The sequence below is a fragment of the Ochotona curzoniae genome, unplaced genomic scaffold (assembly GCF_017591425.1).
Source record: "Ochotona curzoniae isolate NIBS_2020 unplaced genomic scaffold, NIBS_Ocur_1.0 scaffold_3890, whole genome shotgun sequence".
NCBI lineage: Eukaryota > Metazoa > Chordata > Mammalia > Lagomorpha > Ochotonidae > Ochotona > Ochotona curzoniae.
Window position 1 is genome coordinate 14,647,660 of NW_024467115.1, and position 25,705 is coordinate 14,673,364.

General features: G+C 39.2%; 1 protein-coding gene across 2 annotated transcripts in view; it reads left to right on the forward strand.

The window, feature by feature from the left end:
• The first annotated feature begins 421 nt into the window (after positions 1–421).
• The window catches only part of EYA4 (EYA transcriptional coactivator and phosphatase 4), a 260,900-nt gene continuing 235,616 nt past the window's right edge, over positions 422–25,705 (forward strand). Inside the window, exon 1 of one of the 2 annotated variants that reach the window (XM_040965420.1) lies at positions 422–649. The gene's annotated coding sequence lies outside the window, so the exon portion shown is untranslated. The remainder of the gene's footprint in view (positions 650–25,705) is intronic. The other variant, XM_040965421.1, reaches the window with a different exon arrangement.

A 25,705-nucleotide genomic window follows, 5' to 3' on the forward strand; every position in this document is an offset into this window, starting at 1 on the left:
CCCCAGGCGAGACCTCAAACGATGACAACAGTCATCCGAGGTCAAATAAAAAAGGAGCCGGTCACCCACGCGCTCCCAGCCCCAGCGACCCCGGCGGCCGCCCGAGCCCGCGGTGGCCTCCGCCGACGTCGCCCCTCCCGCCTCCGACTCGGCGCGCAAGTGCGAGGCTGCCCGCCGCGCGGCGCACGCTCCGGCCGCTCCCCGCTTCCGCGCAAAACTTCCACCCCGTGCGCGTCAAGTTGTCGCTCTCTCCGAAAAGGGGGAAAGGGCTTTTGGGGGAGAGCTGGGAGGGACGAGTGCCGCGGCGGAGCGCGCTCCCTCCTGCTTTTTCTTCTCTTTTCGCGCTGGTCGTCAGTCAGTCAGGAGTTTTGGCTGCTCTCCTGTCCTCCGCCCCCCAACCCCCCACACACACCTCGCCAATTCGGAGCCGGCTTCTCTCCCCCCCCCCCCCTCCGCCCCGTTTATCCCCCACTTGTGTACGCTATTTGTTCGGGGGGTGGCCGAAGGGGATGTCCTGTTTTCACCAGAGGCACAGCGCGAAGAGGAAACTTCGGCACTGGAAGGAAAGAGAATAAATACCGACGCACCGACCTGCGGTGGGGAAGCACACTTGAACTTCGGGACTCCTAGGCGGCCAGAGAGACAAGAGGTCAGTGTCTCCCCGTTGCTTTTAAACTTCCGTCCTGAAGCCCGTGGGGGGAGCGGAGGGGAATCTGGATTTGCGGGGTAGGGGGGCCGACTCTTTTCCTCCCGTCAAGTACGCGCGCACAGCCGGGAGCACCGGAGCGCCGGCCAGAGGGACGCGCCACCGGACAGTGTCTGGGCGCCGCAGTTCCCGGGGACGCGCGGAGCTGAGTGTCTTACGGCCTGAGGGCCGGCACTGCTCTGACTGCAGAGGTGCTCTCTGACCTGGAGGACGCCCCCGCACCCTGAGTTCCCCCTCAGCAGCAGCCTGTCCCCCGCTGCTCCGCCGCAGCGAGCAGACGCAGCTTGGGGCTCACGGCTGAGACCTGCCCGCCACCCCTGCCTTGTGGAGGCGCCTACACCCGCGTCTCCCTCATCCCCTTTGAGCCTTGTATGACTTTACTATGACCCCCCGGATGGGCTAAGACTTAAGGATGCTAACCCAAGGTCCCCGGGATGGCCCCCGGCTCTTGGGTTTACTGGTTGCCGGGTGCGTGTGTAAGTCCAGTGGCTTGGAGGTTGCTCCAAGTACTGGCCGACTCTGGCGATGCTAGTTTGCTAGCCCCTTCTCGCTTGCTCTCTCTCTCTCCTTTCTTTTCTTTCTTCTTCTTCTTTTTTTTAAATGCGGCGTCGACCTAATGTCTCCCTCAGTTTGCCAGGGTCCATGAAATTAGAGGCGCCTTGTCAGAGGAGTCGCGTTCATTGGCTCTGGAAGCTGATGCCGTAGAGGCATTGTAACTTCTGCAAAAGAAGGGACCTGGTTGGGAAGAGCAGGTTTTTTCTCCTACCAAAACCTGCTTGTGGCTTCTGGGGAGGCGGTGGGACTGGCCAAGGCTCGCTGTTGTAGCCTGGAGAAGTGGGGTTTACTCACGTTACTCTGAATTCCCACCCCAACCCCCCATCTCTCCTCTCCCGCAGCAACCCACGCTTTCGTTTGGTAGCACTTTGAAGACTTTGCTTTCTTTGTATCCAAGACTGTGGGACAAACACTTCGGGGAGATTGGAGAGTTTGCGGATCAGATCCCGCAGCCGAACCGTGGCGAAAGCAGAGAGCGGTTGATTTTTCGCAGTCTCCTCGCTAGCTGCGGTGGCAGTGTCTCCCCTGCTCGGGGCTGAAGGGGTTTGCGCGTGGGTGGGAGGGTGCGGGGAGAGCGTTGTTTTTCCTCGCCCCCCCTGCGCCTCTCTGCAGTCATTCATGAATCTAACCCTGAGCGCAGTGGAGAAAGGTGCACAAGAGCGCCCAGGCAGTGTGTTTTGATTTCAGGGTAGCTCCACGTGGAGCACCTCCGTGTGCCTGTGCGTTGTGCGGTTGATCAGTGAGGAGGTAACGGGAGTCTCGTGTTCAAACCCAGTGGGCCGTCGGCCATTAATTTGCTTTCCTGGCTGTCATTACAGACACTTCCAAAATCTGATACCTAAGAGAAGCAACAGGTTAGGTTTCACATTAAGAGCTCATACTTAACAGTTTTCTTTCTCCCTCAGCCCTTTTGGCTTGGCACCCTGGGATCAACGTAATTGTTGGAACGAGGTGTATCTTCTCGAATATGGCCATTTGTCCCTTGCCTCCTCTACAGCCACTTTTTGCACCCTCGGGCGTTCGTCAGCTTCTGTCGGGCTCCTGCGGGACTTAGGTGGGAGTCTTAAGAACTTTAGCAAGTGCACGTTCCCTATGCACAGCTTCTGAAGTTTCATTTAGGCTAGGTGACTGACTATGGATTTTGTTTATTGGACAGTTTTTGTTTTGACTTTTAAAACCATCTCGGGGCAATACTTGAATTTGATAATCCTTCCCCGGGAGAGCTTGGTTGCGCGTAGAAATGTTACCTTTTTGTTTCTCATGTAAAGTTTTTGTTTTGCTAAGGGTATACCTGAAAACCAAAAATTAGGAAAAGATTTAAGAAGAGAATCCTCAAACAAAATATCTGACATGTTGTAGGATGCGTTTTAAGAGATTGGATTAAAAACATTTGTGTATTTAAGAATATATACGATGTCTCCGAGAAGTAAAAAGCGGTAGTGACAGGAGACAGACTGTTTTTTGGGGCAGAAGAAGTTGAATCTTCTGGCTTTAATGCTGAATGTGGATGGAACTACACACGCTTTTATTGTTCTTATAAACCATAAAATAGTTTGTTCCACCTGATTAAAAGTTGTAAGTCAATCAAAGTTAAATCAAATTTTAGAAATGACTGTACAGGAAAGTTAAAACCTTAGACAGTAAAGACTTTGAAATTAATATAATTAGGTTAAACTGGCAACTGTATCTTTCTTTGATTATTAAGGGTATACTCTGGCCTTTCATAACAGTCCCGTGTTAGCATGGCTTTTGAAAGCGTGTTTACCTTTGTAAATTACCTGAATATGGGATTGCAGAACATTTTAAGACCATCAAAATTTAGAAGAGTGTTTCACAACCATAACTGGAATAAAAAGATTTATTTAATTTTCTGTTTGTTATTTATTTTACTGGTTGTTAGAAATTTAATATCTCGATTATGAAACAGTTTCTCATATGTGTAGGTAGTCACATTTTATATTAATATGTCATATTCTGCAGTTAAACATTTAAATCCTAAGATTTGCATAAAAATAAATTGACTCAAGAACAATCTATATCTTATGAAGAGAGAAGCTGAATTCTGGGGGTGACCAGGAGCTGGAAAAGAGAACATTAAGTTAACTCAAACGGTTTTTTTTTTTGTTTTGTTTTGTTTTTGTTTTTAGGGAAGAATGGCAGATGAATAGCTTCTTATTTGTCATAATATTTTGCCTTTAAAAAAATTTTTTTTTCTGGTTAAAAAAACAAGATCTCCGTTTCTAAAGGTTTCTTTTAAATTTATATTGTGATTTGCGGTGTAAATAAATTTTACAGAGACATGGAAAATAAAGTGGTCAGTTCCATGTTTTCAGTCTGTGGTGCAAGTTCTAAGGAACTGATGCTGCATCTGAAAGTGTACTTATGTGGTTCAATATTTCTTTTTTAAAGGTGTAAGTACTTAAGTTATCTAGAATTTTTCAAAAGATAGAATAGTAGGAAGATTGTAAGCATTGTTATAAAGAGTTAGGATGTCTCAGAGTTCACATTCTAACTTTCAAACAGCAAAATTCAACTTATTTCACACATGGGAACTGAGTCCTTTTTATACAGAATTCAAGAGCAGAGATAATCCCTTCCAAGATTTAGTGAAGTATTAAGTAATTTAAGACTGAAAGTATTTATTATGCTTGTTCATTATCTTTTTTTTTTCCTATTAGGTAAATGCAAGAACACTGAACATTCAGTAAAAACAGGCCCCCCTTTATAAGGAGTTTATTCACCATAGTCTGTATTGCAGCTGCTGATCATATTTCATGGAGCTGTTAAAGCACTTAAAACCTAAAATTAGGTACTGTCTGGTTGTAAATATTTCAGATCACTCATATAAGAAATAAATAGAAAAGTGTGTTATCAAAGGTAGGAGAGGTTTTGAATCCTTTCACTGAAGAACTGAACAAACCTCTTTCATACACCTTGTTATTTTTTTTTTTTTTCAGGGAGAATATAATCCTGACAGTTTCTTTTTCAAATAGGTATTATTCTTACATATGCTAAACTCTTATAATGTGGCTCCCAGTAGAGTATCTTGAACTAATTGTGTTCCGAAATACAGTTGGGGGATTTTATTACAATGGTTACTAGGTGAAGGTAATCAACACCGGGGGAATTGGGATGGCTTTGCACTGTACCTGCTTCTCTCATGAATTTTTCCTGGTGAACTGAGAAACGACATGCTTTTTCAGCATTTGCCCTGGAAATGGGTGAGACGTGGTGAGGTGTTTAGTTGCCATGTGTGCAATACTGCATTTTGCAGCTAGATGTGTTTTCGTGTAGTTGGACACTGAATGTTCGTTAAGTTGTACGTGGAGCCAAACTTGGCGTCATGTAGCTTGAATTTGAGTGGATGAAAATAAACAAGAGTCACATATTTAAAAGCAGTACAAGTTAACTTTGATTGCTTCTAAGAGGTTTGAAGACTTTGCAAACATTACTGTCACCTAATATTACATGTGGCATTGCACATTAGTGTGTGCCTTGGTGATATGTCATTCAACTTTTGAAGTTTGTAATTCTTACTGTGTGCCCCTTCTGTGTTTGTACTAACAGAGATAGTGAAAATGTATAACACTCTCCTTCTCCCGACCCCCTTCGCTCTGCCAGAAAAAAGAGATGAAATGGAGTGATTTAAAAATAGAAACCATTTTGAGTTATCAAAACCACATTTATATGGTGGTTTAAGGCAGTTTCAGAGTGTGCACCTCGGAGTCCCACTGTAACCTTTCCTGTCATTGAAAGGCACTAATTGATCTTAGGGCGCTGACATAATAGTATAGTTTGATATTTGAAACCTTTCAGTGTTGGTCTGGCCCCTTTCTCACCCTGCGATTTCAGTACATGGCTGATGAAGAAAGACAACATATTAAAATGCCAGAAGTCCTAATGTTTTCATTATACAAAATACTTTGATGCGATATTATTTATATTTTAAAGCTTTTATTCACGTATAGTAAGTGAATTTATGTTAATGTTCTGTTTTACTGTGGATGGAAGATCTATCCCATTATGTTAGGATTTTTAAAGTATTTTCCCACAGGTGGTAGTTTTATTAGATTTAAACAGTTAGACGTAGTCTGGTTGCTGTTAGGACATTTGAATATTTTCAAAGTGCAGTTGCAGTAAACCAATAGACAATAGCTGCATTAAAATTTCGTATGTAAGGGTATATTGTCTTTCCTGTTTGCAAATTTTGTTTGAGGGGTAGAGAGGCAGAGGAAGGGACAAGGAGAGAGAGAGAGAGAAGGGGAAAGAGAGAGGGAGGTGGGGAAGCAAGTGCTCCTATCTGCTGGTTCATGCTGGAGTCTCAGGCCAGCAACATCTCTGGCTGGGCTGAGGCTAAAGAAACCATTGGAAAGCACTCTGGCTTTCCTCAGGGCTGGCAAGAACCTATCTACTTGACTTTATCACATCCTCCAGGGTTAGCATGGGCATTTTGACCTCCAGGTTAAGTGGTTAGCTTTATCTTGGAGCAGTTTTAGCTTTGTGCTCTGAGTCATAACTCATCATGATCAGAATCATATCATTCTTACTGTCATGTGCTGAAAATTTAACTTATAGGAGATATTCTTAAATATTTCATGTGAATTAATTTTAATCCTACATGCTATGCTGTGAAGTAGGTATTTTATTATTTCCATTTTACAGAGTAGACAGCTGAGGCCCAGCTTTGCAGTAGGTAGAGCCAATTCCGACTCCCCAGTCTGACTCTCAGCCTCACTGTTATGCATTGTGCTGGGCAGCCCCTCCCCTTGTGGTTATACATGAGGTCTTTATAGATGTATCCCAGACATTTTATTTTTGTATTATTAGTTATGTAATGATATCTAAATATTGGAAAAATATGTCAAATTTTATATTAAATTTACAGTTTCACGAATAAAACTTTAAAAACAGGAGCCAGAATAAAACATTGAAGAAAAACATTTTTTAAAAGAAAAATTAGAGTGAACAGGAGTTGTGGCTAAATAGGATCATTATATTTTATAAAAATGTCCAAATTTGAAGAAAGACTGACTTTCTAATCTTCAAGAACTTAGGATCAGATATTTTTCAGACTTAATGTAGACTTGTCCTTTGCTTTTTAGAGCCTTATCCATCGGTCGATGTTATCAATATAGCTGTTTTTGTTTCTATTCCTACGAGCGAGTTATGAAGGTACACAGTTCTGTTGACCCAGTTAATCCTACACAGAGAGTTAGGGTACAATCAGGACTTGCAGAGGCAGGCTTACATTATGATAGTGTCACTGGACACGTTATGATTACCAGATTTATTTTTATATTTTTTTGATTTTCTGTAGTTGAACAATTTTGTTTTACTGTTTGTAGCCTGTTTTTCAAGTTTCAAAGTATTTTTCTATGAAAGTAATTTTATTTATTTATGTATGTACCCAAAGACTCTCTTGCTTCCATGAAAGCTGAGGCAGTGTCACCTTGGAAAAAAATCCATTTGTGCTGATCGGAACAGGATATGTGTGTGCTGACGATTATGAATCAGTACTCCACTTTTACCATTCCCATCGTTCTTTAAAAAAAAAGTTACTTATTTTTATCTATTTGAACGGAAGCAGGTGGATAGCCAAGCATATACAGGTCTTCTACCCCCTGGGTTACTCCCCAGATTCCTGCAGTAGTTGGGACTGGGCCAATCCCAGTCTGGATTAGGAACCTGGAGCACAGTCTACATCTCCTATGTAATTGATAGAAACCTGAGTACTTGACTTGCCACCTGGGGTTTGCCTTTGCAGGAAGCTGGGTGGGAAGGAGAACTGGAGTTAAACCAAGGCACTAAGATAGGAAGTGTGGGTATATTAAATACCATGCTAGACACCTTATGCTAGGTGCCTTGGCATAGCTCTTGCCAAAGCTGTATGTTCCCCTCGTAGCTATAACTTGCATAATCTTACTAACTAATGCACAGCTTTACTTCAGTCCAATATTAAAAATATAAAAGTTGAGCAGCATGTTCCCCAAATACAGTTACAGATTCAAGTGAAGTGCATAGCCCTTGTGTGTGTGAGGTTTGGTTTCTTAGGGCATCTTCTCTCTTAAGGACTCTGTATAGAAAGACACGAGAAAAATTGACTTAACTTTGGGTTTTCACATAAATTATTGCTACTGTTTCTGTTATTCTTTCCCCCTTTCTTTTTTAAAATAAATGGGACATTTTTTGTGAAAGGCTACAATTAAATCATAAAAATTTACATTTATATGGCATTAAGTTGAATTTCACTTGCAAATGCAATAACATTAAGTTTGAAATTCTTTAATTTAGTTGGGTATATGGCATACCAGGAGGGCTTTATTCTCTCTAAGGTCAGGCACACAATTCATAGACTTCTGCATATATGTTAGCGATAATCTATTCATTACATTTCATCTCTGACTTTGAACTCCCTGATGCTAAGAAATTAGAAGAGATATGAATATTTTGATTAAGAAACTGAATATCTCTAACTTAATGTTCAGTATGTTAAAAGTAATAATGATTTACAATGTTAGCAAATCTCTACATTAGCTAATTCTTTTCATTTAAACTCATGTATTTGAATACAAATGTATGTTCATCTATGGTCATAGCGAGTAATTTTAGTTAGACTTAAGGACAGGTTGGATAACTCACTTTTAGATTTCCTTTTGAGGTTGAAAAATAATCTGAAACTATACTCCTGGTAGCTAATTTAAGAATGTAGACCTCAACAATTTTTGTCAAGAATAGCATTTCTCCTGAAAACTTTTACATGAATTTTAAATATTGAGATGGTTCTACCATATTTATTTTTCTGAGTTTACCCACAATGTGTATTTTTTTAAAAAATTCTTTGAATGATACAGCCAGGATGGGGTAGGGGAGTTCTCCCATCAGCTGGTTCATTTTCCAGATGTTCACAATGGCTGCCATGAGCTGGATCAGGTCTAAGCTGAGAGCCACAAAACCATTCCAGTTCTCACACGTAGGTACTCAGTACTTAAGCCATCATCGTTTCTTTCCAGGGTATTTATTAGTAGGAATCTGGAATTGGGAACAGAGCTGGGAATGGACCCCAGGCTCCATAATAGGATGTTGACCTTTTAACCAGCATTCTAATTGCTGAGCCAGTCACCCGTATCACACAGGAATAAATTTTTAAAGCCTTATTTTTAAATATTCCCATTAACTTAAAAAAATTATTTATTTTTATTGGAAGGGCAGGTATACAGAGAGGACGAGAGACAGAGAGGAAGATCTTCCATCCGATGGTTCACTCCCCAAGTGACAGCAACGGCTGGAACTGAGCTAATCTCAAGCCAGGAGCCTGGAATTTCTTCCCTGTCTCCCACGTGGGAGCAGGGTCCCAAGGCTTTGGGCCATCCTTGACTGCTTTCCCAGGCCACAAGCAAGGAGCTGGATGGAAAGCAGGGCTGCCAGGATTAGAACTGGCACCCAAATGGGATCCTGCTGCGTTTAAGGCGAGGACTTTAGCTGCTATGCTATCACGCCAGGCTCAGGAATAATTAAATTTGGGTTTGTTTTATCTTTTAAATTGTTAGTTCAGTTTTAATCCTTCATTCATGTTAATACTTTGAGAAGTTCTGGATGCCTTGTGAATGGTTATTCAGTGATTTGTCATTATCAGTGTTGCTGAAGATGTGTGAAAATTAGAGTGGGATAAATAGTTTCTCTTTTTCTGTATCAAGGAGAATTTGGGATTTTTGGGTCTAAATATATTTTATATTTCATTATCCAAGGAGTTGTCAGCACATGCAGTTAATCACCCAGACACAAGATGACAGGATTATTGCTTAGATATTTAAGTTAACTTTAGGTGGACACTTGTCCTGCTCCATGGTATTAATGTTGCCATTGTGATAACAGATGCAGTTGTAACATTTTGGTGGCTTTCCTGAAGGGACATTCTGGACCAGGTTGGAATTGTCTCTAGCACCGTCTCTTTAGGATATTCAGGTATGTTTTCTCACCGTACTTAATCAGGTCTCTGTCAGCCTTAGCATTCTCTTTAATTTTCCATGTGGCCTATAGAACAAATTCCAGACTTAGTAGGGCTCTTAATGCCCTTTATACTGAGAGCTTTGTCTTGGTTGCCCCGGGGCAACTGTAGTTCTCAACTAACCTGGTAGCTTTCCCTTTGTTTCTTTGTGCATGTAATTCTTCCCATGAGAAAGAAATCACCTATGCTGCCCCCCATAACTTTATTTTACACTTTGTTTTCAAGTCCTGGGTGTCAAAATAAAACCTTCTCTGGGAAGGTTCTGTGACCGCCACAGGTTGAGTTGTATGTTCCCTTCTCTGTCCCCACATAGCTCCCACTTTGTTGAGCATGGCACTTGCCACATTAAATAGATTACGTTAGTCTAGATCCTGCTATGGACTGAGAATTTACTGGAGGAATTAGCTGTGTTTGTTATCTATCTCCAGGGCACAGTGGATTGTTTGTCAGATAATAAATAGTTGGTACCTAAAATCCTGTTGAGTAAATGAGTCAAGAATTTGGGATGAGAACAACAGTGGCACGTGACATCCCCTGTGTGAGGTTGGGAACTGCAGGGAGAACAGTGACCGTTACGAGGCCAGTCAAGCTCAAGAACAACTTCAGGGATTTCTGGTATTCGCCCGGGACAATTGCAGCTCCAAATGCAGGCCTCCTACACATTTGTTTATTCTCAGCCATTGGGAGTCAGTGAGCTAGTGGATAAAATTTGGTTCCAGAAATCTCTGGAGATACGGGGTTTTACGCAGCACTTGAAATCTGTGGGACTCCAGTATTTATAGAGCATCGTGGTTAGGTACCAAGAATATAGAGCCAAGCTGCTTGGATTTAAATCCCAGCTGTGATACTACCGAGCCTGTACTATCAAGCCAGAGTTTACACCATTTTAGTTCCGTTCTCTCATGTGCAATAGAACAAACCATATGAAGCTATGATGAGAAACTGGTGACTAGACAAAATGTTTAAATAGTGCTCAATATCAGTAAAGTTTTCTCTCTGTTTCCATGAATTCACTATCTCTGGATCAACCAATCCTATACAGAAAATATCAGAAAAAGTACTGTGCCTGTGTGGAATATGTGAGTATTTTTCTCTTATTCCTAACTAGACAGGATCGTTTAACGTCTTAGTTAGCACTTATATTATGTTAGAGATTACAAGTCATCTGGAGATGGTTTAGACTGTAGGAGGATGTTCATGGATTACATGCAAGTATTACACAATTTCATAGAAGTGTAAGGGACTTGAGCATCCAGATGGGAGGTCCTGGAACCAATCTTCCACAGAGTGATGACTTGAAATAGCTGTGATTCTGTCTGTCCTTTGGTTGGTTACTCAAATAGTTTCGATGATCTTTGGAGCTAAAAGTCCTTTTGGGGACCATAAAATGAGTCTCCCATGACCTGTTTGGGCACCATGAAATGAATCTTCCATGACCTGAAACAAAATTTGTTATCCTGGGAATCATTTTAGCAAATCTTAGCTGTCTGCAGCCTTAACAGATCACATTGCAGGTGCTCTAGAGTCAGCTCTGGCCATAAGGTTGGCAGAATTTCTCTTATCAAATATTTCTACATATTACTAGATATATGACTCTATTTTTTCAAGGTTTTTTAAAATGTGGAATTCCTCACTTAGCTTAAGTGTTTGTAAGCACAATCTATAGTGACACCCTTATTTTATAGACACTAATTAAATTTGCTGGTTTCTTGTATCTTGTTACCTATCTGAGGTACCAGTTAAGAATCTGTATATTTTTCAGTTGTCAGTGGGCTTGATAAATTAAGTGAATCTTTGTGTGTGTGTGTGTGTGTGTGTGTGTGTGTGTTACAAAAAGAACTTGTGACATTATTATGGCTTGGGGCTTTGCAGAGAATGTGAAGAGTTTTTAACACCTCTGTTGATAGCATTTATCACTCTGTCCTTGCTTTCAGGGATTATGGCTGTGCTTCATGACACACTAAAGGGAAAAGGAAAGTTGAAATGCTCAGTGTCAAAGTCTAGTTTTTGCCTGTTATCCAGAACTGTTGTCAGATGCATCTGTTTATTCATTAAAAAGAAAGATAATACATGTTTTAGGCATAACTTGACAAGCTTTGATAATTGATATTTGAAGCTGAAAACTAGGGTTGTTGTGTGCGTGGTGGGGGGGTCTTTGTCTCCTTTGGCGTCTATCCACAGTATGCCAGTTGCCCTTGCTTCTCTGAGTGATGGGAGAATGTCTCTGAGACCAAGATTGCTTCTAGTTGAGAGTCCAATACAAAGTAGGTTTTATCAATTGGTAGTAGGAAAAAGGACCAGGACTGTGCATAAGGGGATTGTTATGTTTCCAGTCAAGTGTGGAAGCTGCTAATTCTCACACTTAAACCACAAAGTCCAACAATTTTTATTGATCTGTCTCGATAGACTAGCTTTACATGATGGGAACTTTGAGATAAATTTTATATATACTAGTTACTTTCTGCATATTTTTTCTATTCTCAAAATAATATATGAGGAAGGGAGAATACTAAGGAGAGAAGGAAGGTTGTAAACATTTATTTGAATTAAATGTGTGCCTGTGATTCTGTTTTCTGCTATTATTTGTTAGTACATGATGACTTTTTAAAAAAGGTTTATTTGTTTTTATTGGAAAGTCAGACATGCAGAGAGGAGGAGAGACAGAGAGGAAGATCTTCCATCTGTTGATTCATTTCCCAAGTGGCTACAATGGTGGGAGCTGTGCCAATCTGAAGCCAGGAGCCATAGCTTCTTCTGAGTCTCCCACATGGGAACTTTGAGACATCCTTGACTGCTTTTCCAGGTCACAATCAGGGAACTAGGTGGGAAGTGGCGCCACTGAGATTAGAACTGGTGCCCATATGGGATCCTGGGCATGTAAGACGACGACTTCAGGTGCTAGACTACAGTGCCAGGCCCATATGACAACATTTTAACTGAGGACAATTGTCTGTCCTTTGCCATGTGAGAAATGATGAAAAACTTACTTTGCTTAGTTTACAGTGTAAGAAGGATGAATTAACCAATACTCATAACTGAGATTAAAATGCTTACTTAATAATTTACTCATTTATAATGAGACACTTGCAAATGAATTATTGCTTGCCTTTCATTTTTTGTATTCCATACTCAAGATCTTGGGTTTAATAGCATTCATATAGTGTAAAAAAGGTTAAGATGAATATACTGCAGAAAAAAAAAACTCTTTTTAAGAGTGGGCATTTGGCACCTTAAGACTGCATTTGGGACATCTGCTTTGCCCTTCGGAGTGCCTGGTTCCAGTCCTGTCCCTCTGCTTCTTAAGCAGCTTCCACCTTGAGAGGAAGCACATGATGCTTTAAAGACACTGGTAATTGTCATCCATGCGAGAGACATATCCATGCTTGGCCTCCTGGCTTCAGCCTTGCGCAATCCTAGCCATTGGCGGATACTTGGAGAGTGCACAGTAGAAAATGGGAGCTCTCACTCTGCATCTGCCTGTTTTCTCTGTATTTCTCTGCTTTTGAATAAAATGGGAAATGACCAAAATTAAATAAATGCTCTGTGAGGGAATTATCACATCCAAGCTTTTGTGTTCTAATTCTGTACATCTATTGTTGAAATGTGAATTTTTGTCTAAGAATTAATATGGAGTTAATTTTAACAAATGAGACTCTTGTCTGGGTAACACCCCTGTCAGATACATGAAAGATGATTCCAAAGTGACTTGAAAGGAGCAAAATGGGAACATACTGTGTTAATTGTTAAGTGTGGGAGGGATAGCTTTGTTCACTTGAGTTTGTATTGCATTTAAAATCTTACGAATATTAATATTCTTAATATGCTAGAACAAATTTCCTCTGATCTCGATAGGGATTGTAAAGATTGAAATTTTGTGCATATGTCTAATATTGTGGATTTACTATTATGTGATCTTGTTTCCTGGAAGCAAACTGTCCCGGAATTTTCACATCATTTGCTAATTGATTATCAAGTATATATGTGACAACAGTTTCTTACCCTCTCTTTCTCTCTTCTTTCATGATTTATGCTTTCCCATTTATTTTTAGGAGAGAAACTGACATCAAATACAGCACATTGCTGTGACAAAAATGTGTTTCTGATTTCTAAGATGAGAAGGACCCTGGATATTCCCTTTGCTAGACAGAGGTAAAGTAAGTGCTCAGTGATCCAATGACATGAGAGAGCTCTTCCAGCTAAGGTGGGAGAGTGGGTGCTTTGAGTTGGCAGGAAGTTCAAACAAGGCACAGCAGACTCAGGCCCATCCAGGTCCTTTAGACATTGAATAGACAATCTAGTAGTCTTTTTGCCCCTCAAGAACAACTGAAAAACCCGGTAGTTCTGGTTTCCCAAATGAGCACTCCTCACTCCCACACATGAGGGAACTGCCCTGAGGATTCACCTCACAGATTTACTGTCTCAGATTAATCCTTTGTTCAGGGACCCTCATGTGCTGAGCTGCACCAAGCCTTTTTGGTAGATAATGGAATCAGGCATTTCCTTTTCTCTCCATGGGATGGTCTCACACCCCCATCATCCATTGCCCCAGCTTCCTATCCCCACTTCTTTCGGCTTACTTTGTTGCTATCTCCCTGGACCAAAAAAAAATCTGCTTATCTTTCAAGTCTTGGCTCAAATGTCACCTCCCCTGAGAAATCTTCCCTTGGACCTTGGCAGAGTTAATTTTGTCTTTTTTTTGTGTGTGTGTGTAATACCATAGCACTGTATTTGGGCTATTAATGTAATGTCACTATGTTGGGGATAATTATTTGTGAGCCTGTCTTCTATGAGATTTTGAGCTCACTGAGGCAGAGATCCTATCTTCTTCTCCATAGCCCTCATGCCCAAGAGTATCGATGGGCATTAAGTACCTCATGTTCCACGCATGTCTTCATTAGACATATTCTACAGCCAGAAATTTACAAAGAACAAATCCCATTTATACTTGGAAAAGCTGATTCTCTTGCTTATGCCTATGAAAGTCAGCTTATTGACTTTTTGTTGTTGTTGTTTTTGTTTTACTCCAGCTTATTTAAGCTTCATCTATCCCTAAGCATTACTGAGTTTCTAATGGAAGAAAAGATATGTTCAACACTAGCTAGCTGTTGTCTTTTTTCAAAAAGATTTATTTATTTATTATTATTATTATTATTATTTATTGGAAAGTCAGATATACAGAGAGGAGAGACAGAGAGGAAGATCTTCCATCCGATGGTTCACTCCCCAACGGCTGGAGCTGAACCAATCCAAAGGCAGGAACCTGGAGCTTCTTCCAGCTCTCCTACATGGGTGCAGGGTCCAAGGTTTTGGGCCGTCTTCTGCTGCTTTCCCCAGGACACAGGCAGGGAGCTGGATGGGAAGTGGGGCTGCTGGGATTAGAACTGGTGCCCATATGGGATTCTGGGCGTGCAAGGCAAGGACCTTAACCACTGCGCTATTGCACCAGGCCCTAGCTATTGTCTTAAATCAGCTGAAACCTGAAGGATTTCTAGTTGAGTTTTATGAACCTTAGAATCTGAGTTTTCCCCAGAAACATAACTTTGACCTCATTGATTGTTTTCTGCCAATATAAATTTTGTGCTATCTGGAAGAATTTTTGACTTTCAGAACAATTGATTTTATCAGAGGGAAAGCATGTTTTAGAGTTGTGTCAGTGTTTTAAATGTGGGACCCCAAATGCCAGATGTATTTTTATAAAGTTTATGTGAGAGAAACAGAGTCGTTTTTCACGCACAATGGAAGAAGGAACAATTTTTGTTTAGTTTCTAGTGGTTTGTTTTCAGGCATTTTCCACAAAAAGAGGAGCAAGATCCTGCAAAACCACCAACTTGCTTATTTGGGGGTGGGGGAAACTCCCTTCATATGTCCAAAAATAACAAAAAATTAAGATTATTGTTTCCAATAGTTTCAAAAATTGTGGTTTGTTTTCTTGCATGAGTCATTGAGAATGCAGGACATGACTGGTTTACATCACTAGGGAGAGTATTTGCTCTGTATCTCAGTAGGTCTGCTTATTTACCAGAGAATCGAATTAGCAGTTGACGAGGCTCCTTCCATTTTGCAAGTAAGACACTGCATTTGGATGGTCTTCAAATATTAAAAGGAAGTGAAAAAACAGTCCCTTGCCCTGAGCAGTTTTGTTGTTTGTAAGTTTGCATATTGTTGACCTTTTGTTGTACCTGACAAAGGAGTTGCAAAAAACTGCAATCAGACCACCTTTGTGTATATCCAGGTAATGCCATTCATCAGTGTGTAATGGTCGGTAAGTTGCTTACTGACTCACAGGTCAGGCGTGGAACAGTGAGTGGGCCTGGGCATTCCTTGTTTAAAACACTTGGGACCAGGAAGATTTCAAATTTCAGACTTTTTCAGATTTTGGAATACATGGAAATGCATAATGAGATGTTTGGAGGAAGGCATTTAGCACTAAATACAAATTCGTCTGTGTTTCATATATACCTAGCAAACAGAGCCTGAAGGCAATTTTATATGGTGTTTAAGTAATACTGTGCATGAGACAAAGTTTCATGGTGTGCCATTTTTCACTTGTGATGTCCTATCAGTACTAAAGGTTTTTGAATTTTCAAGAGTTGGATTTTGTATTCTGATTAGAGTTGTTCAACCTGTGCCTGCTTCATAGCGATAAGCTAAGCGATAACACAGTTCTTGCAGGAAAGGCACTTGTGTTAGCGCCTAAGCCACTGTAAAGCCTCAGTGTGTCTTTTGTATTGATTTGAATAAATTCCTGAGTGTTTTGGGTAGCTAAATTTGGAGTGTTGGGTGTTTTCTTTCTTTCTTTCTTTATTTTTTAAGGAAGTTGATGCTACTATTGATGCTACTTGCTACTGGCACAGTGGGTTTTTTTGTTTTGTTTTGTTTTTTGTTTTTTTGTAAATTTACTTTTTTTTAAACAAGTAGTTCATGCTTGTAACTTGAATCAAAGAGAATGGGGTTGTTGGGCCCAGCACTGTAACCTAGTGGCTCAGGTCATCGCCTTGCACATCCAGGATCCCATTTGGGTGCTGTTTCTAATCGCGGCAGCCCTGCTTCCCTCCAGCTCCTTGCTTGTGGCCTGGGAAAGCAGTCAAGGATGGCCCAAAGCCTTGGGACCCTGCATCTGCTTGGGAGACCTAGAAAAAGCTCCTGTTTCCTGGTTTGGGTTGGCTCCACTCTAGCTGTTGTGTCTGCTTAAGGAGTGAATCATGAGACAGAAGATCTTCCTCTCTGTCTCTCCTCCTCTCTGTATATGTGAGTTTCCAATAAAAAAATAAAATAAATCTTAAAAAAAAAGGAAAATGGGGTTGTCTTCAAGGTGATGACTTGAAGGTGGCAGGAGAGAGGCTTCTGGATTTGTGATAATGATCTTCATTTTCGTTTTGGTTGCTGGTGATATGGGAATGTTATATTCAATAAAAGTTCATCAGCTGTCAACTTTAATCTGCGTCCTCTGTTGAGTGTGTGCTAAGAAGTTATAAAATACAGATATGCTTAAAGTAAAAGATTCTTCGCTTTTTCCTCTCCACAAACCAGTGTAAGCTTTACTTTTGTATGCTTCCTTTCAACTTCCATTTTCTTTTGTATAAATCCAAATGTAAGTATATGAGGATGTCATTTTAAATTTTTTTCATTAAACATTTAATATTGAGGCAGAGATCTTTCTTTCACCAGTTCATCCCCAAATGCCTGCAATAATAAAGACTGGATCAGGACAGGCAATGAGCCTGAAGTTCACGTTGGGTTTCCCGTGTGAGTTGCAGGACCCAAGCACTTAAGTTTTCACTGCTGTGTCTTAGAGTTTACGGTAGCAGGAAGCTGGTCTCAGAAGCAGAGCAGCGGAGCGGAGCCTCAAACCCAGACACTGCTAAGAGGGATGTAGGGGTCCTGGGGGATCTCTTAACTACTTGTAAGACTTATTGTTGATCTGCCGAATTTATGTATTTTCCCACATCTACAAAAGTAATTGTGAGCACCTTTACTTATGCATACATTTCATGATTTCACTGTTCCCTTCTTGATATGATTTTTTTTTTTTTTTTTGCTGCTTAGGTTTTGCTATTACAAAGAGGATTAGAATAAGGGTTTTTTTCTTTTTTTTTTTTTTTTGTACCTCTTTGTACCTTTACAAAATTCTTGTCAGTAACATGGATTTTGGATTAATAAGTGAAAGTGAATATACATTTTATTTAAAGGGCACCAAAAGTATTTAAAACAGATTACAATTCTGCATCCTCGAAGTGCTGTTGTTACCATTACGATTAAAACAAGTAATATATTTTCTGATTGCTTAAACATTATAATTAATTGTGTTTATGAACGAAAATGTTCATAGCAGTAATACTTCGATGTCTGTACATGAATTGAAATCACTGAATAGTATAAATAACTGTTAACCACATACTTAAAAAATCACATATAGTTAATTTCTCACTTATGAATTATTATTATGAATGACTCTTATTTATATGTATAATTCTTAATTGGTAGGAAGAAGTGAATCACTGTATGCTCTGCTTCATATTACTCTTAGCATTGTAAACGATTTCTTAGAATTATTAGTGAAACATAGGCATTTGGCACTGTGGTTAAGATGTTACCTGGGGTGTTTGCATCCCAGAATCAAAGTGCCTGGCTTCGTTCCAGGACCAGCTCCACTTGGAATTCCGGCTTCCTGCAAGTGCTTATGCTGAGAAATAGCAATGATAAATCAACTCTCTGGGTCTCTGCAACTTATTGGAGAAATCTCAAATTACCTGCAGGTTCCTTACTGCAGCCTATCTGGCTACTGGTGGACATTTGGGAAATGAAATAACAGTAGGCAATATTTCTTTTTCCTTCTTTCTCTCTCAAACTCTGTTTCTCTGCCTCTCTCTCTTCCTTTAAGAAAAACAAATAGGGAAGTTACTGAATAAATGAATATTTAAAATAAGAAAGAATTATTAGGAGAAATGCCTATAACTCTGATATGACTGATAGAATTGATATGATTGTTGAGAACTTAGGAATAATTATACATTATTATGTTATCATATTTCATCTTATATATTACTATAATTTTTTGATACATGAAAGTATACATGTTTTATTGATATGAGTTACTCTATCTTGAATTTATTGATATGTTACTGTGTATCAAAATTTTAACCTATTTTTATCAATTGTTTATCTGTGATTCTGAAAAATACTATCTTTTTAATGTGAAAATATGAAGCTTAAATTTTGTTATGTAAACATCAAGTGGAAGTAATGTGATACATTGATTTTTGAATTAAGTGTATTGAATAGTTGGCTACATTGTTAGGTTCTTCTATGTAGAACATTCTTTCTGTAGAATATTCTGGTTAATTAGGATGAATTAAGGTCGCTTATAATTTTGTTAACTGTTGATTTCAGTTAATTCCAACTTCGTGCCTTTAAAGAGAAATCCAACTCAGAATCACTAACATATTCTTCCAGCATTCAATAAATATGGCTACCATTTTTTGTGGTTTTTTTTTTCTTGCAGAATTTCCTGTTATTCTAAGGGATTCAATAGGACTTACGCACATAAAACTGAAAATTATATTACTATGGGGAGAATGCTCTGTGCCTTGGAGAAGGAGCTCTCCTGCTCACTTAAGTACTGCATGTATGTAAAATAGCTAACATTTTCCTCCCAAGAAATTTCATGTATGCAGTTAAAACACTCTTAAATTGATTAAGGATTTGTTATATATTTCCAGAAGCACTCAAGTGTACTTTTATGGTTATAAGGGTAGAGTGCATTACAATGCCAGAAACCAGTGAATACGCTAGAGACCTTCAAAACCAATGCCCAGCATTCCTGACTTTACCATATAAACATGTGGGGTAGCCTGGCAAAGAAAAACAGCGCTCCTTCCCCTAGGCCAGCGAGGCCCATGATGACAACATTTCAGCTGGCTTGAATATTAATTTGATCCTTTTTCTTTTAGAAGTATTTTTTATTACTTAGCAAATGGAATGGAGCGGTAATAAATATGACTGATGTTTATTTCTCAAGTAAAGTATTATTTTACATCAGATTCAAGCAGTTACGTTTATATTTTTTGGAAAGTATATTTGACAACTGCCACAGTATTTTGCCTATTAATCAGGGAAGCTAAAAAGCATTTAAAATTGTTGAATCAAAACTTTCACTGCTGCGAGGGAATTGAATTTCAAGCAGTACACTCTTTTTATAGGGTGAGAAATTGAAGTACGGGGAAATTACAAGGCTTTCCCAAAGCCATACCATGAGTCACAGCAAACATAGAAATCTACAATTCAGTTTGTCTGATTCAATCTGAAACTTCATGAAAATAGTTAGCAACTTCCTGATAAGCATCTTGAATGTCGTGCCTTATTTACTTTTGTGTTAACATTCGTTTATTCACAGTTTCAAAAGAGTTAGTGTTTTTACCAAGTCTTCTTAATTTAGGTGTTACAACTAGTTATCTATAGATCTTATATATTTTCTTCAGAGAAACTGCCCCCCACCCCGATCATGAAAATGAAATTAAAGGATTAGTAAAACATATGTGGGCAGCAGCAGTGTTCAGGAGCAGCACCTGAAAGATTTTTCAGACGTGAACACGGCTGCTTCACCTGCTAGAACAAGAACCATGTTGGAGCCCTGCACAAGCTTGGGGCATTGATGACCTGGTTAAACCACAGCTCTCATCAAGAGCAGCAGGACTAGTGGCCTTGTCTGTACAAATGAGCTTCTTTGTTTTTGGTTTATTCAAGACAGACAAACTTCTGCTTCTCAATTCTAAAATCTTCTTGAATTTCACTTCTCACATTTTTACTTTGCATTACTGTGGTCTCTTTCTGACTCCTTTAACCAGTGCTTGCCTAAACTTTCTTCACCCTCTTCCTTTCCTTCCCCATGGTGAATGACCACATTTAAATCAAATACCATTGAACGGAATGAGACCTTGCCTCACCCTGTGATGCCTCTCGCACAGGCGTCAGGTGTATGGGTACACAAGGACAGTATCTAGCGTCTTCCCCCATCACAAGACTCCAAAGAACTTAGCTGTGCCCAGTCTGCACTCTGTTCTCCAGGGAGTTAGTGATAGTCTGTTCTTGTTTATTTGTTTGATCCATCTTTTCTTTCTGCCAGGGGTGAGTCTCAGGGCCTAAAACTGGCTCTAGGGATTTTGTAGTTCATCAGCTCATCTTTTTTAATGTTCTTTCCTAGGAAGGTCTTTAGATCCCAGCTGCTCTTGAAGCCAATGGAAGCTGAACCCAAAGCCTTGGTTCTGCAGAAAAACCAAGACACTTAAGTACTAGTAAATTAAGTCTTTCTGAAGCTCAAAAATGAGTCCTTTAGTTTTCTTAAATTTTTGTGGAAGCAAATTATTAAATAGTCATGCAAGCAGCACTCTGAGACTGTTCTCAAAGAGCAATCTTACTACTATGAAAATTTATTGTGAAATTTTATTTCAGCTAATTGGTTTTATTTTTTATTTTTGTGTTGATTTAAAGTGATACTTTAATGTATGTTAATTCTGATATGTGTTGCTATAACATCAATTTATAATAGAATGATTTCTAAATATTGGTGTATAGTGATTTATTGAAGGCTACTTAATATAGCTCCTAGACAATTACAGTTTTTTGTCTAACTGAACCCCCCCCCCCCATAATACATCTGGGGAGGCAAATGCATGCTATAATTACTTAGGGGTGAAAAATGCTTTTGGTGTGACATGAGTGATATCATGTGTCATACTTGAGAATGCAAGATTTGGTTTATGCTTTGTAGCTGTGGAGGCAGACTGGAAAGTGGAGGTATGAAAGGCTAATTTTTAAAGTGAAATATAAGGAAAAAGTGAAGAGAAAAAGGAAAAGAAAGAAGGAAGGAAGGAAGGGAGAGAGAGAAAGGAAAAGAAATAAAAAAGAAAAAGAAAAGAGGAACAGAGGGAAACGAGGGGGAGAATTGAGGAGGTAAGCAAGTGAGAAAGGAAGAAGTTCCTACTTGCTGAGTTTCAACTATAATACCTAGGGTCTCACGGTCCCAGGACAAGGGAGAGGCTGTTTGGAGCCCATTCATTTCTGCTTCATTTCTCCTTTGCTACAAGTTTGTTCTTAATGCCAAAACATACAGTAAGAACACACAATACTGATGTGAACCCAAAACAGTAAGTTTACTCGATACAGTGTTTTCTGAATTTTTATGAAAGTTCTTCGGATTTTTAGATGTCAAGCAGTTTTTGGTGCAGATTTTAATTTTAATGCAGTTACAACAGTTACAAAATAAGGGGAATGACCTTTCATATCCAGATGCTACTAGAAAATTCATTGGGCAGAAAAAAGATATTTAAACTTTTGGTTGCTTCCATTATAAATCTCCATCCAGAAAATTCTCCTCATTTGTCACACTGAGTTGAGTCCTTACCTAATACTCACTGTAGACATGATTTAAATCAGTAACCTTGCTTAAGGTTAAGAAAATTTACTGCTGTGTTAAACATCTCTCATGCTTCCTTTACTTTATATTGAGAATTCCCTTATTCATAATTTAAAAATATGACATTCCTAGTATTGCATTTTGATTCCTGAGTAATCGATATTGTGGAAATATTGGGAGGAGTGGATACCTTAACACATTTGTTATAATCATTATTTTCATTTACAGAGTATATGAAGTGCATTGTTTCTATTCTCTCTATGTTTTCAGTGTATTTATTTCATAGTTTTGTTAGGTTGTTCAAGTCTTGAGCTCTTGCATTCTTAATTCTGATGTTGCATTTGCAGTTCTCCTTCTGTCTGAGTTTATAATTTTTGATGGATTGCTCTCTTTATGCTTTGTACCCTATGGAGCAATTTTGCATTTACTTGCTCTGGAGTCTAGGGATTTCAAGCCTATATTTCAGTTTTCATTATTTCTATTTGGCCTGAGGTTTCTATTTCACCGATTCAGTAATATTTTCATATTTACAATTATGTAGGCTAAGGGTTTGATTTATCAAAGTAATTATTTTCTTTCAGTCTCTTCTTGAAGGCTCCATCGTATGCTAGGCTAGCTTGCTTTGGGCTGAGTTTTTCTAGCTCTTCAAACTTCAGCCTTTAAGAACTTGCCTCTTGTTTTTTGCTCTCTGTTCATCTGTATAAATGAAGACATTGGCTACAAATACAACAAGAAAACTGCAGATGTAGCTTCTCCTGTCAGCCTTTCCATAGCAACAATGCCTCATGTATCATGATATGATGTTTGAAAGCATCTTTGTCTTATCAGTTATTCATCAACTTTCATTTTGTGTTGATTTCGTGTTTACACTCACATCTTCCATTCATCTCTCTCTTAGCACTACAACTATCCAGATTGCCTGGGCTTTTCATCTTGAATATTGACAATGGCCTTTTGATTGGCCTCGAATTCCATTTGCTGCTAATCTCAATTGTGAGAAATCTTGAAGCGCATGTGTTTTGTTATTGCAGTAATGTCACACATTCCATCCTTATTTGGATTTCAAGGCTTTAAAATGTAGTAGTCGTCAGTTGTCTTTTTTTTTCTGTTATTTTATACTTTGCTCCTATTTTTGCTCGTTTAAATCTTGTGTGCATTACATTGAGACAGAATTTTTTCCTTTTTCATTTTTGCAATGTCTTTTCTTTTACATATCTGTCTTTAATTCTGTTGTTAATTGATATTAGTTTCTCAGTATTAAAGAGTCCAGTTACAACTCTGATATGTAACATGTAATGAAAAGCTAAAATGCAATAAAAACTATTTAACAAATTTTTTTTTTCTTGAGAAATATGCTTTTAATATCTGGGGTTTATCTTTTTATTTCATTTTTTTAATAATAATTTTTAATGATCTTACTTAGTTGATTACGGTACAAAAGGTCAAGGGCTGCAGGAAAGTGGGTAATACCATTATTTCCTCACTAATATAATTTTCCCCTGTATCTGGAGTCAGGAGAAACAAAGGGAAAAGCCTCACCTAGCCTCCCACCCATCCCAGGTCCCCAATGTGAGGCATGCTCTGAGAGCCCTCCTCAAGCGGTATTGATAGTTCAGCAGTTCTGATTTGCTGCCAGTCTCGCTGTTCCAATCGTGATGAAACCTATTCAGAATCCACTGGCTGATATAGTCTGTTCATGGTTGGCATTCTGAGATCAGCAGTTCAGTTGGAGGAATCTCCAAAGAAACTTTTTCTGAGATGATCCTAACAGACCAGACCAGGAAGGGTTACAACACCTGTGGGCCTCATTCATTTTTAGAAACTATGTGAGTTCCGGAAATTAGAAGAAGGCTAGTGACTGGCTGCTGTTAGAATATAGCTTGTTAGTACAGCTCCTGGAAATCGCTGATCACTGAGATATTCATAATTGAGAAGAGTTGGAAATGGCTCATATGTGTAACATTTTGCATGAGTAATAGTCTACCATGCTGCAAAGAATGTGCACATGTTTTAATTCAGTATATGGAAAGCAGAAATGCAAATATAAAGGTGTTGTATTGTAGGAATACACTATTTCAGTTGATCCTAGCAAAATACAATGCAAACACTTCTGTTATCTCTACTTTATGGATGAATATCATGATATTTAAAGATGTTAATTAACTTTTCTTTGACCATGTAGTTATATAAGGGTAAAGCAAGAATTCTATTAGATTCACTAAATTTATAATCCCCTTAGCAAAAACTTGTGTTTCTAGAGTAACAACAGCTGAATGCTAAATGGTGGGAGATTTATTCTTTAGTTCTTTGACAGTATAGTGTACTTTTCTCAGAAGTGGTATAACAATATTACATGTATGTTAAACACTGTTTATAGTCACATTCTTCATCAGAAAATTTTCTGGCTTGTGAGGAAGAGAGATTCATGAGCAAGAAGAAGGCAGACATTGTCTGAAAGAGCACAAATGTTTCCTCTTTTGCCAGACTGTAGGCTGGCTAGTGAGTTGAACCACCACAGTGTGTGCTGATCTCTTGTTGGAATAATGTCAATAGTGTTGATGGAGAGAAACAAGAGGAGCAAGGCACAAGAAAACTGGCCTGTAGTCTGTTTTAGTATCTGGAGACGAAACAAAGTCTTGTGATTTCAGAATTCTTTCACGTGTCTTAATGGCACTTTTAATAACTCCTTCTGTGTTTTCTGGGGTAACTAGCCAGCCATCGACAACTTGCAAATGAAAACAAAATAGAAAACCTTTTTCGAATTTGCTTAGTAAAAATCATTTGCTTAGTAAAAACCATCGCTGCTTTGAGGCAGATTTTTGTCATCAAATCAGTTTATCACAGATTACCCAAAGTATTATCATGAGGTTGATCTTGCACATTTTTGATATGAGAGTTGCTTACCACGTGATTATTACTCATATACTATATGTGGCTATTGAATAAACAATTCTGCAGTTTCCATGCTCTGTCCTTACATAAGTTCAGACACAGCTCGGCATCTAGCTTATGTCTTAGCTGCATTTAAGGAGCTTGAAGCCAGGCAAGGTGCTCGTTATTGTTCACTTAGCTCTGTTTCTTGGACACTTCAGCTCGTTTCCTTTTCAATGGACGTGGAAGCGAATCGTATGTGCAGTAAAAGAATGCTCTTTCGCACCTCCCTGGACAGTTGGCCATGGAACTGGAGTAGACGTTCTTTGTGGCATTGACCTCCCTCTCAGGCACACTGTTGAACAGTTGGCACTAACCAGAATCTGACCCAGCTTCAAAGATCCAAGAATGAAATGTGGAAGGCAGTGCACGTGAGTAGGTGCATGGGAGCTGTAGAGCACTGCCCTTTCGGGTGGCTGCTCAGAGCTGAATTTCTCAGTAATGGACGAGAATATTAATCGTTCTACTTCCTGCTCAAGTGCACTTTTATGTTAGATAGTATGCTTAAAAAGGAATATTTAACTGAAAGTGACAGGAAAAACTCAAGAAACTCAAGGAACAGTTGGATAGCTGAGCAGCAGGAAGAACAGAGGAAACAGCGAGACTTCCTGGGTAACAAGGTCCAGGCGCTTCCATCCTGCCAGATGTTCTTCCATCACACATTGGCTCTTCTTTCTGGGTCAGCTCCCTCCCATCTCTTCTTATGAATCAGTTCTCCTGCATGTCTGTGAGAAGCTCCTAAGTTTTGTATCCCAGAGCTTTTGCCCCTGAAGAATATTTTTCGAGGCACATTTCTTCATCAAGATGCATCGTTGGATTAAAAGTTTTGTACAACTGTAGAAGATCTGGGGACCATACTGCATGGATTAAACTTAATACACATATATGTAATAGATACACAAGGGTATTTTTAAAAGTTCACGGAAAATGAGACTACGATGTGGGTTTATTTCAGAGCAAGCATTTTGTAAGCCATGCATAATTTTTCACAATACATAGTTTTGTGACCTTTTTCTGAAGAATTTGTGACCTTTTTCTGTGCATGAATTTCAAAATTATGTACCCAAATAAATTTATCTTTGAATTCAGTTTCAAA